The sequence below is a fragment of the Artemia franciscana genome, chromosome 2 (genome assembly GCF_032884065.1).
Source record: "Artemia franciscana chromosome 2, ASM3288406v1, whole genome shotgun sequence".
Taxonomy (NCBI): Eukaryota; Metazoa; Arthropoda; class Branchiopoda; order Anostraca; family Artemiidae; genus Artemia; species Artemia franciscana.
The window spans coordinates 16319314-16336548 of record NC_088864.1 but is presented as its reverse complement, the minus strand read 5'-3'; positions in this window follow the sequence as shown (position 1 = coordinate 16336548).

Sequence of the window (17235 nt, the reverse complement as noted above, 5' to 3'; positions counted from 1 at the left end):
TTCCACGGAGGAACTTCTCATGGGAGGAGAGACTTTCAATGGAGGGGGCGCAGGATTTTCTAGCATTATTGAAAAAACAATGAAAAAATAAATATGAAAAGTTTTTTCTACTGAAAGTGAGAAGCAGCATTAAAACTTAAAACGAACAGAAATTATTACGCATATGAGGGGTTTACCCTCTCGTAATACCTCGCTCTTTACTTTAAAGTATTTTTAGTAATTTCAACTATTTGTTCTACGTTCTTTGTGATTCAGGGGTCATTCTTAAGGAATTGGGACAAAATTTAAGCTTTAATGTAAAGAGCGAGGTATCGACGAGGGGTGAGCCCCCTCATATACGCAATAAAAACATACTAATATAGAAGTTCGCTACGTAATTTAATTCGTAAGTTACGTATATTTTTTACTTATGAAAACGTTCGTAAAAAATTATAAGTTATAGTTGCCTTTTTAACTAATAAAGGGCAACTAGGCCTCCTCCCTCGCTTTTTTTCTCAAAACCTTTCGATTAAAACTATGAAAAAGCCATTTAGTCCAAAAAAATTAATATGTAAATTTCGTTTTAATTATTTATGTGCGGAGAGCCAAAATCAAAACATGCATTAATTCAAAAACGTCCAGAAATTAAACAAAAAAAAACATTTTTTTAAATGAAAGTAAAGAGCGACATTAAAACTTAAAACGAACAGAAATTACTCCGTACATGAAAGGGGCTTTTCCTCCTCAACGCCCTGCTTTTTACGCTAAAGTTTTTTACTGTTTTAAAATTTAGAGTTAAGAGAAAGAGTTAAACTTTAGCGTAAAGAGCGGGGTGTTGAGGAGGAAAAGCCCCTTTCATATACGGAGTAATTTCTGTTCGTCGCTCCTGTCGCTCCTTACTTTCATTTAAAAAAACTTGTTTTTTTTAATTACCCCAAGGGTCGTCAGGTAATTGCGCTCTTTGGGTAATAGGCGTGCAGTAATTTCAAATCAATTGGAGACAATGGATTATGTTGGACATAATGGATTATTATGGCCGGCAAAAGGGCCCTTTGTGGTTGAAGCTTGGGCCCTCTGAAAAATCTGGGGTGGGCATTGACCCGCCCCTGACCCCCCCCCCCCACAAATGGCGCTTCTGAGAACCCTATGGTAGAGGTTTCAAGCTCCGATATACAAAAATGTGGAACTCTGTATTTTCAGATAGAAGAAAGATCACGTATGTGTTTTTTTTCAGGGGTGATTGTGTCGAACCAGTGATCTCAGGAGATCGGGAGGGAGAAAATTTGATACGAAATCAAAAGTTCTAGTGTCCTATCTTATGACCAAAGATATTGGAGGGCAGCTGGCCCTCCTCCCATGCCCCCTTTTCCCCAAAGTTGTCTGATTAAAGTTTTGATATAGCCATTTCGTTCAGCATAGTCGAAAGATCCAATAACTATGCCTTTGAAAATGACTTGAGCCCCAAAAGTCCCCGGGGGATGGGCTGCAAGCTATGAACTTTATCCATTGTTTACCAGGTTGTCCTCGTCTGGGGTGGGAGGATGTCTTAAAGAAAGATATAAAGGAAAAAGGAGCTTCCTGTGAGGGTGTATAGAGGGAGGCTTTGAATAAGTTGGGATGGATGAGGAACTTGCGGAGCTGTCTTGGCCTCAGGAAGCTTTGGTGCTGCGGTGAGTTGTTAGTAGTAGTAGAAGTAGTAGTAGTAGTAGTAGTATATTTGAGTGAAAGCCTTTGTCACAGGGATGAGTATTTCCAAAATTATGCAGTCAATGCGCTGCCTATGTCACCTACTGTGGCGCGACTCGTCCAGCACGTAAGCATGAATTTTTCAGAGTATCCTTGTTCGTTAAGGCAACACAAAAGCCCCAATCGAATAAAGTTTATTGAAAAAGAATTGCTCATACTCAGGGCTGCATCAAAAGGGCTATTGAGTTCGATCCCCCTCCTCTTTAATTGATCTCTAATTAATTGACCTTGAAAATATAGAAGAAAAACCCTCAATCTCACTCCCGTAGAATACTCTTTTGGCAACCCCATCCTCCTGAACAGTTATTGAAACTAAATCACAAACTCCCTCTGACGAAACAAAAAAAGATGGAAATTTAATCATAAATATAGCTCTGCCCATACCCCTCTAGACACATGTCTGCTACCTACGTACATACTCATGGGGGAATTTCTACCCAACCTCCTTAAAAACGAATTTTTTTCGAATTTTCTAAACATGCTATTCAAATTATCAACTAAAATACTGTATACTATTATTATTATTGAGCCCCCCCCCCCCGCAAAAATTTCTGCAGACGGACGCATTCCTACCTACGAGGGTTTCTAGCGTCAAATAGTAGCTACCATTTCAATTAGGAGGCATATGCTCTATATAGCATTGAAGCAGAATAAAACAAACCACACAAACTAACCCAAAGCTGTAGAGAAGGGTTTGTTAATTTTGAACCACCTGGTGTATATCTCAAAGCGCCACTAGTGCCGCACAGTTCAACCAAGTTTGTCGCACAGTCCCCACAACGCTGGTACATGTCACACATGACATGCACCACCTGATGTATGGGACCCCTGAAAGTCGGCGATTTAAATCTCGGCTGTAAATCTGCCATTGCGGCGATTAGCTTTTATGATGAGTTCTCAGCATAGACAAAATCATACATATTGTATCGTACATTTCGGACGTGATCATCAAATGTCTAACTAACCACAAGAGACTATTCATATGATTACCATCTGATGTTTAAATTAATTTTTACCTTCCTTCACTTTATGATATAATCATCAAAATGCATGCAAACACGTAAAAGTCTACTTTTTACTTTGTTCTTATCGCTTGTTATGGGGATTAGTTTTCTTTCAGGGTTTGGTCCCTCCGAGAATACCCCCTCAACTTCTCTTTGGAAAAAAAGTAAATATATAACAACGGCAAAAGGATACAATCGAAATAGGTTTAGATTAAACTGATGCATGTTTTATTGGGGTTTCTTCTGCCAATTTTCAATCCAATGATGATTAAATTGTTTTGGAAATGCTTAGCTAGAGTTGTCCTGTAAAAAGTTGTACTGTTATTGTTTGTTCTGTAATTTCTGATAAATTTCAAATTACGCGTTTTTTTCGCTCTTTTTTTTTTACAAAGCTGTGCTCCTGATAGAAAAGATATGTAGGCTTCATCCTGATACAAACTGAATAAAAGAAAAGTTTTATTTTTTCAACTGAAAGTAAGCAGCGCCGTTAAAACATAAAATGAACAGAAATTATTGCGGACATGAAAGGAGTGTCCCCTCCTCAATACCCTACTCTTTACGCTAAACTGTTTTAGTACTTTTAGAAAAGCTTCGGATTCTAAATTAAATGACCCTTGTGTTTCAGGGGTCGCTCTTAAAGACTTGAGACAAAACGTCAAACTCTAGGATAAAAGTGGGATATTTAGGAGGTGGCAGCCCTTTCAGATACAGAATAATTTCCATTCGTCTTAAGTTTATACGTTGCTCCTTACTTTCAGTTGAAAAATACTATTTTGTGTTTAATTTCTGGTATTTTTCAAATAATTCTGGGAAATCCACTTCCCCCTCCGTGGAAAATTACCATGGGCTGTAGGGGGGTCATGTCATCATCAAAGGAATAGTTATTTGGCCTTTCAACCATTCTGAACAAAATGGCTATCTCAAAATTTGATGAGACTCCTTTAGAAAAAAGAGGTGTGTGCGTGGGAGGGGGTTAGTTTCCTTCCAAATATTTTTGGTCACTTAAAAAAGGCATCAAAGCTTTTAATTTCCATTCGAACGAGCCCTCTCTCAGTCTTTAAGGACTAGTGGTTCGATATGATCACCCAAGGAAGAATCGAAAAAAATTAATCAAACAGTTCGTATTTGAACACCTAGGCCCCTTCCCACGCTCATTTTTTCTCCAAAGTCAACAGATCAAAATTTCGAGATAGCCATTTTGTTCCGCATAGTTAAAAACCATAATAACTACGTCTTTGGGAATGACTTACTCCCCCACAGTCCCTGGGGGAGGGGCTGCAAGATACAAACTTCGACCAGTGTTTACATATAATTAAATAAAAAAAAACAAGTTTTTTCAACTGAAAGTAAGGAGCGACATTAAAACTTAAAACGAACAGAAATTACTTCGTATATGAAAGGGGCTGCTTCCTCATCAACGCCCCGCTCTTTACGCTAAAGTTTGACTCTTTCTCTCAGCTCTTCTTTTTAAAACAGTAATGTTTACCCTCCGCAATCCCTCGCTCTGTACGCTAAAGTTTGACTCTTTGCCACAATTCTGCTTTTAAAAACAATTAAAAGCTTTAGCGTAAAGAGCGAGGGATTGCGGAGGGGACAACCCATTTCATTTACGGAGTAATTTCTGTTCGTTTTAAGTTTTAATGTCGCTCCTTACTTTTAGTTAAAAAAACTAGTTTTTTTTATGCTATAAATAAAAAGCGTGCCTTCATGCATACTTAAAACGAACAGAGATTATTACGTATGTGAAGGGGGTGCCTCCTCTACAACATCTCGCTCTTTAAGTTAAAGTTTTTTAGTACGTTTGAAAAAAAAAACTTCTTGTTGTTCCAATTAAAGGAATATAGGGTTTCAGATGTCGTTCTTAAAGAATTGGGACAAGAATTAAAGTTTAGCTTAAAGAGCGAGGTGTTGAGGAGGAGGCAAACCCCTTCATATTCGTAATAAATTCTGTTCATTTTAAGTTGTAATGTTGCTCCTTACTTACAGCTGATTTTTTTTTAATTTAATTTCTGATCATTTTTAAATAATCCCAGGAAATTTGGCCCCACCTCCACGGAGGAATACCCTCCCCATGAATATATTCTCTAGACAATTCAATCCTAGGCCATTCCCCTTAACCACTCCACATGTAAAATTGAGACGGAAAAGAGAAAGCAAGAAATATAAAAAGAATTTTGTATAGGAATTCTGGCAAATTGCCCCAGTGTAAAATTCCCCCTGGAAAATCCCCTCCACATGGGAAATCCCACCAGAGAAAAATTTGCCCTTCCCATCTGAAAAATACATGCATAGTTCCCAATAACAAATACTAAACGCAAACAATGGACACATTTTGTAACGTAAAGACCTTGCCCCAGGGGTTGTGTGGGGGTCATGATATCTCCAAAAACATTTGACCTTTCAGCTATGCTGAAGAAATCGGCTATCTCAAAAGTTTGATCGAACAATTTTGAAAGAAATAGCGGGGGTCTAGTTACCCTCCAGTTTTTTGGTCACATAAAAGGGCACTAGAACTTTTAATTTCCATTCGAATGAGCCCTCTCCCAATATCCTAAGACCACTGAGTCAATACGATTAACTATGAAAAAAAAAAACAAACAAGCAAACAAAAAGAAAATAAACATCCATGATCTTTCTTCTGGCAAAAAATAGAAAATTCCACATTTTTGCAGATAGGAGCCTGAAATCTCTATAGTATGGCTCTCAAATACGCCGAATCTGATGTTGTGATTTATAGAATCATTAGGATTCTATGACATTTAGGGAGTGTTTCCTCCTTTTTTCGAAAATAAGGAAATGTTTTTCCGGCACATAACCTTTGATTGGTATGACTAAACTTAATGATTGATATATTTGAAATCAGCATTAAAATTTAATTCTTTTGATGTATCAATTTGTATCAAAATTCCGTTTTTTAGAGTTTTGGTTAATATTGAGCCGAGTAGCTCCTTACTTACAGTTCGTTACCACGAATTGTTTGACAATTATTTTTGTATAAAAGTTGGATTTTCAGGAAAAAAAAAACAATATTTGACTATTTTACAAAGAATCCGATTCTTAGTATACAGACAGTGCATATTCTTCCTCCTTCAGGATACAGGGTTGTCTCTACTTTTGGTTTAATTTTTCAACCCTTACGGTAGAATTTTTTCATCTCTCTCTAAAATGGAATTAATGTAACCCGTTTGATTGTCCAAAGGCAACCCGAGCCATAAATCCTTAGTATTGTTTTCAGATTTTACCAAATTATCCCTTGTGGTATAATTTTGTTTCTAAAGTCCGTAGAGTCTATCTCAGAGCTGACAACGCTGATTATCACTTTCACGGCCGTTGTTGATCTCCCAAAAGCACACATAAGAAATAAGGAGTGTGACGTTACTGAAAATTTGATATAAGAGCTACTAAAACAACGTTATAAGTTTAACAGCTTTAAAATTAAGTATTAAAATTAAATTAAAATTAAGTTTAAAATTAAGTTTAAAATTAAGTTTAAAATTAAATTAAAACTTAAAATTAAGTTTAACAGCTTTAAATAAGTTAAGAGCACCATGGTTAGTAACACCTGTTTTAATATGACGGAAATGTAAATGATCCAAAATTGGATTGCTGACTATCCAGCAGAAACTGATCCTCAAACCACAAAGTTAAACTTTGAAGATCCGGGAAATAGTAGCTTTTGACCGGACATCCTGCGAAGACAAAGAGCGCCCGTCCACCTTAATTAAAAGGCTTTGTTTCGGTAGTTAAATTTTAATGCTATAAATGGTCTTCATTGGGAATTGAATTATTTGCCGTAAAAAGTGACTGTGCCAAATTTCAGGTTTCTTTTTATTGTTAATTTAAAGACTACTATTTCAAATCCAAATGAAAAAAGAAATGACTTGAAGTACTCTGTATAAAACATTAAAAAATCATGAAGTTCATTTCCGTTTCTGTTGATTCTCATGAAGACAAGTATAGCCATAGTATAATAACAAATATCAGTATAAGTCATTTACTTCTATTAACGAAAAAAAATGGGTGAAGTTAAAGTGGGTTTGCTAACATAGTATGTTTAGCGTGGCATTATGGTCCAGATGTACGTCAATTATATCTTCGGTTCTTAAAAAACATGGAAGAACTTTTTGAGATCCTTTGTCTCTTCTAAACCTCTTAGAAGTAACTTGAATAGATCATGAAATAGCCTATCCCGACTCCTAAGGGAATTTTCAATTTTTAAAATGTATTTCCTAGATTTTACGCTGGGACAATTTTGTTTGTTCTCTTTTTTTTTTAAAGGAAAATAACAGTAAAGATATTTTTCTATGAATATCAAGGCTTAATTCAGGATTTTCGGTCGGGGTACAAACAAATATTTAAAGTAAGCACCCAAAATTTGTTTATATACATTATGTTACGTTTTTACAGGTCAGACAAACATTTGGGGGAGAGGGAGTTCACTAGCCCCCCTGGATACGGCCTTGATGATAATATTATATAAAAATATTTTCAGGGTTATTTTTCAGAGGTGAAAAAACTAGGGGTAAAGTTACCCCCTGACCCCCTTCCTAAACTGGTAGCCCTGCCACAGGCGGAGGAATATCTGGGTTACTAATTTCTACGCGTCAGAGCAACTTGGTAGGAAGCAAGAGTTCTTTTTAACTTTATGTTTTAGGGAATATTTAGTATATTTTAGTTATGTTTTATTATTATTTAGTCTTAGCTATACTTATTAGATAGCACGATCCATCCTGATTTCTGCAGGGGAGCTACCAAAGGTAAAAACTAATGACTTGTCATCAGGACATCTATCGGAATAAACAATCGGAGCTAAAGAAAACTTCGTAAAAAGCAAGCAGCAGTCTCGTAATTGTGCGATTTCGCCCGTTGGGGTGGGGGTGATCAGGAACAGTGCCATAGGAAGTTCTTCTGAAAACCATGGCAGAATTTCAGCTTGTCGCCCCTTCCATTTTTTGGATTTATTACCTAACTGTTAAATACAGAATTACCAGAAGTTATTTATAGTGTTTACATTATAGAAACAAAGAAGTGAAAGGAAGAACAAGTTGCGCATGTAAATAACTACATAATAAAGTATAAAAAAATATAATATTTTTCAACATAGTAGTACTATTAACATTATTATACCATCCCCGCTGTGATCCATGTTAAAACGAATAGGAAAAGGCAATGAAGCTATTTTGAAAGCAACACTTTGTAAAGATAACAAACTGACTAGTAAACACGAAGAACAGCCTTTTTGGATCAATTTTTTACCACTGCTTACAAGGATGGGATCCGGAGCTGTCCACTTCCTCCAAGCCCCTTTCCTATGCCACCAATTAAGGGATTTTATTTTGACAAAATCCGCTCCTACGTCTAATGTCTTAGCCATCCCCCATTTTCATAGAATTTGATCTCCTGAAACCCTCAACTGCTTAGTAAAAGAAAATTCACTTTTGTCCTAATCAACCAGTTAGCACCTTCCCTGATAGTGAATTTGTCCTCAGATTAATTTTATCATATTCTCCTTCTTTTGCTATTATTAGGGGCCGAAAAAAAAGATGATTTCTTTTAACTTGATTGACACTGGATTTTAATTGGATTAACTGGATTTCTCAGCATGAGTTTTGAGCGATAAAACAATTGTGCTCTCAGGTCATAAACGTTGAATCTTCCCCCGCTCCCCAGCCTTAAATCCTGGTTTTATTCCTCATATTAATGGGCAAGTAAGTGTATATCTCCATCAATTTAGCTGTATCATAATGGCTGACCTGAAAGGCAATTTATTCCCTGTCAGTAAAAAATAATAATTCTTAAGGGAAAGAAGACTTGTGCGGCGTAAGACAGTAGCTTGAGCAGGTGTTACACAGCTCCTGTTAAACCCGGAGGGGTATTAATGTTCATTAAAGTGGAAGACCATAATTAAACTAAAAAATATGAAGGTTCAAGAGGTGATTGTTGTCTAAAGGGTCCTGAGAAAAGTGGAAAAGAATTACCCCTTTACTTACGCTAATAAGCACCTTGCCTGGGTTTTTCATATAGACGGCCAAGCAAAACTAAATCATAAATTTATGAGAATTCGTCACGGTCAGAGGACACCCAATAAAGAAGAGAGATTTAAATTTAATTTTTATTTCTGTGAAGTTTTAGCTGCAAGTACACTTTTAAATTGGCACTGAGGGGGGATAGTATAAACATCTCGGAGGCGCATATCCTGTATAGTAGCAAAAACAGGGGTAGTTGTGTATTATATGCCACTCATTTAAGTTTGCACTGTGTACAACTTGAGAACAAGCCGGTTTCTTCGTTAGTTTCTCTCAGCTTAGAGTGATACAAATGAGAGAATAGATAGGAAATACATAATTTGGGCTATATATTTACATATTAGGGATAGGGGAGTGTTGATAAAATATTTGGACAGTTTGAAGTTAGAAAACGATTCTTACTTCATAAATAATTTAAAAAAAAATCCACAAGACAAATTTTCAAAGAAAAGTAAAGACCTCCATTAAGCCAAGAATGAGCAAAAGACCTCTCAAGACCAGAACACAATTTGCACTTTACGGAAAAAAAAACAAATGACCGTGGATTGTCAGTTAAATTGATATATACTGACATTTCTTCGTTAAGGTTTTGATAATTTTTCATTCAAGAAAGTAAGAAAGATAAAAACATTTCAGGCATATTTTGTTTTCACTAAAGCGCAAATTGTGTTCTGGTCACGAGAGGCATAGGGGTTATCAACCCTACTGATGTTAATTTTTGCTCGTTTTGAGTTTGATTCGGCTATCTATTGTAATTTCTATTCGTTTTGAGTTTCATTTATTTATTGATAGTGATTTGTGGTAGTTTTACGCTTGGAAGATTACTATAATTTATTTTTGCTCATTCTTGGCTTAATGGAACTCTTTACTTTTCTTTGAAAAACTTGTCTTGTGGAAAATTTTTTTTATTAATTTCTGTTCATTTTTTATCGACATAGTCTCTTTCATGGAAAAGAAAAATGTATATATTTTTAGTTTTCTTCTATAAGAATTAATAGTATGGGTTGCTATTTGTATGATGGAGAAACTTTTCCAACAATTTGTAATAGAGACACAATTGACACAAAGCATTTCTAATTTAATCTTGTGTTTTTAATTTAATTTTATAGCTTCTGAAGTTGTCCTGAAAGTTAATATCATTCCCAAAAGATTTTATCTGTGCTCTTTGACAACTTGGATACACCTACCCTCTTTTTATTTATTTAAATCGTAAGAGCAGAAGTAGTAATAGTAGTATCTCCTAAAGTTTCAACTTAATACCCCCAGTCGTTCTCGATATATTGCTGAGGTGTCTTATTGGCAACCATTTAACATAATGCTTTTTGATTTATTTTAAAGCAACATTCAGTTTTAAACCATAATTTCTCAATTGCGTAATTATGGGGGTTGTCATAATATCTCTAGAATATATCTCTAAAAATATTTGCCTAATATCTCTAAAGATATAGTTGATTAACCGTTCTATTCTGCTGAACAAAATGGCTGTCTCAAAATTTTGACTGGATGCGTTTGGAAAATAAATGGGCTTGAGAGAAGGGCTGATTACCCTCCAATCTCTTGTTACTCTTAAAATTGGCAACAGACACTCGCACTGTAATTGGAGTGCAAGGGCGAGGACTTTCCCCTTCATATATCTAGTAAAAACATATTAACAAGTAAAAACACAGTGAAAACATTTTAAATGTTTTTTTCTCAATAAAGTGCAGATTATTTTGGTATTGAGTGTTGTCACTACTCATGGGTGTTGTCAGCCCTACTCATGTCAAATTTTGCATACACATGGGTGTTGTCAGCCCTACTCATGTCAAATTTTGCTCATTTTGAGTATGACTCGGTTATCTATCGTATGATTTAAATAAACAAAATTCATTTAAAACATTCAATTTTTTGACTTTAATAAAATGAAAATTATTAAAACTTTACGGAACATATGTCAGTATATGTTTACTAAACTGACAATTGACAGCCAATTTTTTCAGTAAATTTAACTTCTGTTCTGGTCTTGAGAGGGTATGGGGGTTGTCAAAAACATAATTTGCAGACCTTTCAACTATGCTGAACAAAATGGCTATCTCGAAGTTTTGATTAGATGTGTTTTGAGAATTAATGGGAGTGGGGGGGGGGCGTGTTGCCTTCCAATGACTTTTGACTAATAGAAAGGACACTAGCCCTTTTAATTTCCAATCGAATGAGCCTTTTTCAAAGTTTCTACGAAAACAAATGGTCATCTCAAAATTTCTATCATATGGATTACGGGAAAATACGAGGTTTGGGGTGGGAGTTATCCACCCCCCATCAATGAATCTTTAAAGGCCACTAGAACTTCTGATTACAAATCCAACTAGCCCCCTCTGGTTTTTATACGACCACCCTTCTATATATACCTTGTATGCCCCAGGGCAGAGCTTACCTTGCCCTGAAGGCTGTGGGGGGAGGGGTTTTGTCATCCTTAAAGACATAATTTCTAGTTTTCAATTACGTTGAACAAAATGGCCATCTCAAAATTTTGACTGGATATATTTGGGGAAATAGTAGGCGAGGGAGGGGGGCTAGTAACCCTCTAACCACTTTTGACTAAAAAAGGGCACTAGCCCTTTCAATTTCCAATGAAATAAGCTGTTTTTGAAGTTTCTATGACAACAAATGGCTATCTTAAAATTAAAATCAAATATATTTCGGGAAAATACGAAGTATGGGGGAAGCATCCACCCTCCGATCCCTCTGAATCTTAAAAAGAGAACTAGAACTTCTGATTATAAATCCAATGTGCCCCCTCATAAGGTTATACGATCACCACTTACATACCTTATATGCCCCCTGGGCATAACTTACACCCTTGCCCTGAGGTATCTGGGGGATCATTATCCTCAAAGACGTAATTTTCAGACCTTTCAATTACGTTGAACAAAATAGCCATCTAAAATGTGGATTAGATATGTTTTTGGAAATGGTGGGCGTGGGAGGGGGGTTAGTTACCCTCCAATCACTTTTGACTATTAAAAAGGAACTAGCCCTTACAATTTCCGATCGATTGAGCTCTTTTCAAAGTTTCTAAGACAACAAATGGCAATCTCAAAATTTCTATAAGATGCACTTTGGGAAAATATGAGGTATGGGGGAGGTATCCACCCTCTGGTCACTCTGAATCTTAAAAAGAGAGCTAAGACTTCTAATTACCAATGCCATGTGACCCTTCAAAGGTTATACGATCACCCTTTCTATATATACTTATATGCCCATAGGACCTTTCAATTACGGACCTTTCAATTACGTTGAACAAAATGGCTATCTAAAATTTTGATTAGATAGGTTTTTGGAAATGGTGGGTGTGGGAGGGGGGTTAATTACCCTCCCATCATTTTCAACTATTAAAAAGGAACTAGCCCTTTCAATTTCCGATCGATTGAGCTCTTTTCGAAGTTTCTAAGACAACAAATGGCAATCTCGAAATTTCTATCAGATGGATTTCAGGAAAATACGAGGTATGGGGGAGGAATCCACCCTCCGATCACTCTGAATCTTAAAAAGAGAACTATAACTTTTGATACCAATCCAATGTGCCCCTCCAAAGGTTATACGATCACCCTTTCTATATACACCTATATGCCCCCAGGGCATAACTTACAACCCTTGCCCAAAGGGCTTCGGGGGGGGGGGGCCTCATCCTCAAATACATAATTGCCGGACTTTTGACTACGTTGAACAAAATGGCTATCTCAAAATTTGATTTGATGTGTTTGGGGAAATGTTGGGCGTGGTAGCGGGTTAGTTGCCCTCCGATTACTTTTGACTATTAAAAAGGGCACTAGCACTTTCAATTTCCAATCGAATTAGATCTTTTCCAGGTTTCAACAAAATTCCTTCGATACGAAGTGCCCTGGTCTAAAAAAAAAATAATACATTGTGCTCGCATTGCACTTTACTTAGGCAGCGCTGTTTTCTGTATACGATATGCTACCTAATACATTCTGCATGCAGACCTGCTATATTTCACCCCACTCCCCTAATGTACAAATATATAGCCCAAATTTGTATCTAAAGTATTATATTTTCTTCATATTGTGTGTTATCTCATCAAGATTGAGCGTCAAAGAAAAAGTGCCAAGGCCCATCTGGGTACGTTTTTATGACGATTCACGCTTACACTTACTACTTAGTAAGCGTGAAAGAAAAATGCAAGTTTTGATCAAAACCTCGTGAAATTGGCGATATTATGATTTTGCTGCATTTGCATCAGGATTCTCGAATTTACCTCTTTCCAGGCGGTAACTGGTGTACATTATTCTTAGCTTAATTAGCCCCCCCCCCTCTCCCTGCCTTGCATAAAAAAACTGGTACCCATGATGCTCATTAGCTAGCATTAATTATTGCTTTATTAAACCAGAGGATAAGTAGTATCATTGGGGTAACTCGACCGTGAACAACTAAAAACCACAAACAAAGGCATAAAAAAGAGCGTGAGATAGTTGTGCTAGGACGACCGCAAACTAATAAACTGACTTTTCCTGTTTTGTATGACTCAAAAATTGGTGTCATTTCTCACGATATCATCTACTTTATCCCTAGAGGGGCATGAACCTGATAACTCTTTTGCAATCAATCAGTGTAAACATTTGCGAGATGATATTTCCGCTCCAATCAAAGTGTATTCCATTTGAAAGATTCTCCTTGTTTAAGCCAGGAAATATGAACATAGGCCATGTAAGGGTATATTTTGATGACCTGATTTCCTGTTGACCAGGCTAACCAACCGTGACGATTTCCGTGCTAATACCCCCCTTATGATCCATATGAAGAATGGACCCTAGACAAGAAGGCCACCATGATATCTCATTAAAGTAATTATCTTCTCCAAATGATATTTTGAGCAAGAAATTGTGATCACAGCCGCATTGTTTCCATTTGTTCGGATGGATCTGGGGCTCGTCAGATTGAGTTTTGCCAGATTTCGCTATGCAAAAAGACTGTGAATCTAGTTGACCCTTTTTTCAAGCTTTTACCTGAGGGTGCAGTCCCTCAAAGGGCTCATTATAGATGGCTTTGGCTTCTGCTCCTGAGATTACCCTGGAGTTTGCGCCTCTCATGCTCTTGACCTGGCACCTTTAGCCTTCCTTTGTAAACTGCTTAACGCGTCAGGGAAAATTTTGAGCTCCCCCCATTACAATTTTTGAATTTTGAATAAAAGAAAGACATTCTTGTTCATTTCTGCCTTATAAGGTTCCTTTTTTCACTTATATTCTATTATTCCAAAAATTGGTTCCACTGTATTCCTTGGTCGTCTCCATAGTTGTCTAAAAAAAAAAAATGAGTCTATACACTCCTTCTCGGCACAATAAATTAAACATGGGGTATAAAATAATAAAATCCATTACTAATCTGACGTTGGATAGATAAACATCCAGGCTAACAGCACCTTTGGAATGTTTTTATACGCCCCCAAAGTAAGTACTTCAGCAAAGGGGGTAGGGTATTTGGATCAGTGCTCTCCTAAAACCCGTTTTTAACGGTTGGTTGCAATTTATACATAATTTACTAAGTTCTTACCATTTATAAAACAATATTATTCCTCTCCCGAAATAAATTCAAAAAAAAATTGTCAACCTGTAATCAAACACTGAACAAAATAATAAAACAACAAAAACAAGACAAATAAAATAAACCCTCGTTTTGGGATTATAAGGCTGGCAGCCAAGGGGAGGGATTCAAGTATTTTCTAGCTGCACCTTTGGGTAAGAAAAGAAGATATCACGGATTTTTGTCTTGAGAACCACAGAAGCTAGGAAAAAAAATCAATCAAGCTATGAAGCTCGCTTACTTTGAGGAGGCAAACCATATGTTTTACAAAGGAAGTCACAAACCAACAGCCAAGATAGAAGTATTTTGGAACTATCCTGTGCAAGTAAACTCCATCTCATTTTCTAAGACTTTGGTTGACAGAAAACTGGGCATAATTCCTCACTATTTGGCTGACAATATTGCTATTAAGCAATCTAAAAGATTTTTAACGATTTGTAGAAGGGTCACAGCTGGTCCGTTAAAATTCAAGGAGCGAGTAAATCTAAAAAATACCAAAGATATCAAATCCTATAAATAGCATAGACATCAATGGGGAAATCCTAAGAAACAATTGAGTTAAAGGCTCACTCCTTACAAAATATATAAACCCCCCCTCCCCAAAAAAAACAACGTATGAATGGACGCCTGGACATAAAACTATAGAGGAATTCCACCGTTATAAAATAACTAAGGACAGTTTTTTCGTAACTGTTGACTTTTAAGTCTCTCAATCCACGGTCAACGACCAGGGCTCCTCAATTGCAATTACTGACTAAGTGGCTTCCCTCTCCAGTGACCACCAAAGGATTGTAAGCAACTTACCACTTCTGTAGAGACCAGGCGATTCCCTATATACTACTTGGGATAATTGTTTCATTTCCATCAATGAATACCCTTTTTCTGTAAAAAGACTTTTCATTACCATTTTCCACGGATGATCGTTCATCTATTTTCTTTTTTTTTATTAAGACAACCCTCACGTCAACAGGCTGGGGGTAGAATTTTGAAGTCACGCATTCATGATTTTATGCCAACTACTTCAACGGAAAACATAAATTCAAAAATCGATTTCCTTTTCCTATTTCGAGGGGGAGCTAATGTGTGCATACAGATCCACATGCAACACTGTGCTTAAACCCTTACGCACAATGTCAACGTTCTTAGAAGAAAATATAACGTTAGAAGCCAATATTGGATATATAAGTGAAACTCAACGAAAAATATGTCAATTTCTTTTCTTTTTTGTAAGATTGCCCCTTTTGTGTGTGGCTATGTTAAAATTTATATAAATTTTGTTGAAATTACTGCGTTATTAAACACAGAAAAGTAAACAAAACGTTTTTGAACAAAAGTAAAAAGAAACATATGGACTTGAAACGAGTTGAATTCAGACGAGTAGAAGTTAAACTTTAAAAAAGAATACAAATTACAGTGAACGAACACTCACCGAGTTTATTTTAGTAATGAACGGCAAGTAAGCAGTAACCCATTGACAAGACCGTATCCCAGGGGTCGACCCCCTCCCCGGCGTACAAACGTAACAAAAATGAATATAAACAAAATATTGATGTGTTTTTATGGCACTTGGTATTAACCAAGTGACATATAGCAATCGCCAATTCTGTCGGTCTGTCTGTCTGTCGGTCTGTCTGTCGGTCCCGGTTTTGCTACTTTAGGCACTTCCAGGTAAGCTAGGACGATGAAATTTGGCAAGCGTATCAGGGACCAGACCAGATTAAATTAGAAATAGTCGTTTTCCCGATTTGACCATCTGGGGGGGATTGGGGGGTTTAATTCGCAAAAAATTGAAAAAATGAAGTATTTTTAACTTATGAGCGGGTGATTGGATCTTAATGAAATTTGATGTTTGGAATGATATTGTGTCTCAGAGTTCTTATTTTAAATCCTGACCGGATCTGATGACATTGGGGGGAGTTGGAGGGGGGAAACCTAAAGTCCCGGTTTTGCTACTTTAGGCACTTCCAGGTAAGCTTGGACGAAGAAATTTGGCAAGCGTATCAGGGACCGGACCAGATTAAATTAGAAATAGTCGTTTTCCCGACTTGACCATCTAAGGGGAGTGGGGGGCCGGTTAATTCGGAAAAAATAGAAAAAATGAAGTATTTTTAACATATGAACGGGTGATTGGATCTTAATGAAATTTGATGTTTGGAATGATATTGTGTCTCAAAGCTCTTATTTAAATCCCGACCACATCTGATGACATTGGGGGAAGTTGGAGGGGAGGGGGGACCCAAAATATTGGAAAACACTTAGAGTGGAGGGATCGGGATGAAACTTTATGGGAAAAATAAGCGCAAGTCCCAGATACATGATTGACACAATCGGAACTGATTCGCTATCTTTGGGGTAGTTGGGGGGGGGAGTAGTTCTTAAAAATTAGAGAAAATGAGGTATTTTCAACTTACGAACGGGTGATCGGATCTCAATGAAATTTGATGTTTAGAAGAATATTGTGTCTTAGAGCTTATTTTAAATCCCGACAGGATCTGGTGACGGGGGCGGGGAGTTGGGAGGGGGAAACCTAAAACTTGGAAAACACTCAGAGCGGAGGGATCGGGATGAAACATGGTGGAAAAAATAAACACAAGTCCTAGACAGATGATTGAAATAAACGGAACGGATCCGCTTTCTTTGGGGTAGTTGGGGGGGGGGGTATTTCTGAAAAATAAAAAAATGAGGTATTTTTAACTTACGAACGGGTGATCGGATCTCGACGAAATTTGATATTTAGAAGGATATTGTGGCTCAGAGCTCTTATTTTAAACTCGACCGGATCTGGTGACATTGGGGGGGGGAGTTGGGAGGGGGAAACCTAAAACTTGGAAAACACTTAGAGTGGAGGGATCGGGATGAAACTTGATGGGAAAAAACATGAGTCCTAGATACATGATTGACATAAC